Source organism: Silene latifolia, chromosome 9 (genome assembly GCF_048544455.1).
Source record: "Silene latifolia isolate original U9 population chromosome 9, ASM4854445v1, whole genome shotgun sequence".
Classification (NCBI taxonomy): domain Eukaryota; kingdom Viridiplantae; phylum Streptophyta; class Magnoliopsida; order Caryophyllales; family Caryophyllaceae; genus Silene; species Silene latifolia.
In genome coordinates, this window is record NC_133534.1 from 97329294 (window position 1) to 97332402 (window position 3109).

At 39.4% G+C, this 3109-nt stretch overlaps 1 long non-coding RNA gene across 1 annotated transcript; it reads left to right on the top strand.

Annotated features, from left to right (window-relative positions):
- Positions 1-291: 291 nt before the first annotated feature.
- LOC141598218 (uncharacterized) lies at positions 292-2891 on the top strand. The gene is made up of 2 exons (XR_012523337.1): positions 292-687; positions 940-2891. It is a non-coding gene; the product is annotated as an uncharacterized LOC141598218 (long non-coding RNA).
- Positions 2892-3109: the final 218 nt, after the last annotated feature.

Here is a 3109-nt window from a genome sequence, read left to right on the forward strand (position 1 = left end):
TCTGTATTTATAGTCGTTCCCTTTAACCCGCTCCTCCTCAACGCCTACTCTCTGTTTCTCTCAACTTCCCTATTTTCGTGGGTTCTGTTACTTGACCGAGTGTTATGCGTTTTGTTCGCCTTGTATTTGACTGCGGCTTTGTGTGAGGTTTGATTAAGATATTTCTTTGCCACGTCGTGATCCATTACTTCTATTTTGACCCAATTGCCAGCTGCCACGTCATCAAGTGGGTTTTGTGTAAAAATAACCCAAACATCTAGAAGCACATTTTCGGGTTTTACATCAAGATGAGCTATTCTCTTTTGACATCCCTCATGCAAATAGGATAGCCCCTTGCAATCTGCAAGATAATTTTTTTCTTGTTATTCCTGGAAAGCTCCTCTCTTGAGTTGGCTTTGAAGATCCATTTATCCAGTGACCCATTACATACTCATGTGCTCATAGATAAGAAGTGTGCTTTTTCAGCACAGAAACCAACCAATTTCACCAAATTGACATGATGTATGCTGCCAATAGTCTGAACTTCCGCCAAAAACTCCTTCATCCCCTGTCGACTATGATCCAAACGCTTTACTCCAATTCTAGCATCGCACCGTCACTCAAGGTTCCCTCGAAAACGGTCCCAAAACCACCTTCCCCAAGTTTCCTTTCAATATCGAAGTTGTTTGTTGCCATCTTCAAGGCATGGTAAGCCATCCTTATTGGGAAGTCAGTTGCTATATGTACGAAACTACTCAGTTGATATGCTTTTTTACGGATTTGTGCCCGATATTTTATCTGCTTATATGTGAACAAGATAGTGAATAGTATGACAACTATAGATGTCGGAACAAGTACTTGTAATAGAATCTTAGCATTCTGAACATTCCCTTTACTTGCTGCAATATTGGTGTCCTTACTTCTGCTGGTGCTATTGTTCATCTCGTTGCCTATATGCAGATTCCCATCAGTCAGAACAGTCACGCTGGACCTAAAAGTTGGCACTGGGCCTTGGAGATTATTGTTGGAAAGGTTTAGTATTTTTAGCGAATGCATGGTATTTAAATTTGTTGGTATAGTACCGTTCAAGTTGTTATTATCGGGATACAACTATCTCAGGAATGTCAAGTTTGCAATAGCAGGAGATATGGTTCCATTAAATCCTTGCTTGGACAAGTTAAGTGTAATGACATTCTCAGAAACATCACAGGTCACAAATAGCCATTGTTTGCAAGCGTCATTTCCTTGCCAAGCGTTTGCAATTTTCAGTGGAAAACCAAAAGCTCTAACAATCTCCAGCAATGTGGTTACTTGAGCATCACACTTTCCCGGAACATCCTTGCAGAACATGTTCATCTCAAGGCTGTCGGCAGTGCTTTTGGGGAAAATAGGCAAGGGACCTTCTAGTTTGTTGTTTTGTAACCAGATGTTTGCTAACTTGGGTAAGGACATCACTGATGGAGGAACAAGCCCAGTAAGTTGGTTGTTTTGTAACTGTAGATCAAGAATGCCAGGAGACTTGGAGAGGTCTGGAATTGGGCCACTGAATTTATTTTGGTGTAACCAGACCTGCTTTAGGAATGACATTCCTGCAAGTACAGATGGCAATTGCGTACCATAACGAACCAAAACGATTCAACCTAATAAAAAATTCCATCCAAACCAATATTTTATAACTCCCACCAGAACCCTTTTTTCATTAAAGCCAAGCCAAATTCTCTACTGATCCATTTCATCCTGATGTGATTAACATAAAAAAATCTTATATTTTGTTGACTCTGTTCAGTCTGTTGGTGACAAAATATAGATTTAAAGGAAAAAATGTAGTCAGGATCAAGTTTTCAATAGGTTTCTGACTCAGATAAATGAAATATAGGAAGGATCGGTTTCAGTTTTCGATTTGGATCTTGTCCTGATATGAATGGGTGATCTGATAAAAATTCAGGTCGATTTCGGAAAATTATAGATCCCAAATCGATTCATTGACATGGCTACCTTCAAGTACTTCAAGTGTTCCCGATAGACCAACGAGCTGGTTTCCGAGCCACAAGTTGTTTACTTGAGTTGCTTGAAGAGAATGGGGCAATGGTCCTATCAAGCTGTTGTACGATAGACTTATGTTTTCCAAAGTTGTGAGGAAACCAAAAATATCAGGTAAGGGTCCTATGAGGTTAACATTTCTAGCATAAAGGGCAACCAAATTTGGAGAGCCAATTAGTTCAGCAGGGAAAGGCCAAGGACTGAGATTCGAATTATCGTGTAGTGAGATCATTCTGAGGTGGCTAAGTCCCGAAAAGGCACCCTTGGGGATAGAGGTGAAGGTGTTTGACTGCTGGTGTATTTCCTCGAGTAGTGTGAGGTTGGAAAAGGATGGCAAAGGGCCAGAGAGTTTATTGTTGTTGAGGGAGATTAAGGTAAGAGCTGAGATAGAGAGTTAATAACAGAAGGGAGAGTGCCAGAGAGATTTTGAGATGGTAAGCTGATAGATGTCACAAAGCCATTGATGTTGCAAATCACCCCTGACCAAATGCAGAAATCAGAGCCTGGCCAACCTGGTATTGGACCCACAGCGGAAGCCAGTCTCTTCATAGCATCCTCATCTACTGTCAAACAAAGAATATAGGTAAATAAATGAATGAGACATCCAAAAATAAAATAGGTAAACAAATGACTAGGACAGACGGAGTATATTTTTCTATTCTAACAATACGAGCGCAACAATGCAACATTATCTTTACATCAACTGTATCATAAATTACTTTTCGTGTTTCAAACAAGTTTTTTTATTATCGTACCCCAAATCAATTTAGGACTATGCCTCTAGTGTTGTTGGTTGTAAATTTGTAATAATGGATGATGTAAAATCTACTCGAAACTACGGAATAGAACGGTCTTGTGAACTGTTCGTTTTATATTATCAAGTATGCAGCGAAATTTAAGCTGTTTATTTTGGTTTTTTGTGTAATATTGAACGAAAAATAAAAGGATATGAATTAGTTGTGAAAATCTCGCAAGTCCCCTCAACTTAAATTAGGATATGAAGTAAATTGCACTCCTTCCTCGCAAGAAATTTGTAAAAACTCACAATTGGTTTGTATGACTCTCACCTCGCAAGGATTGACTCACACTC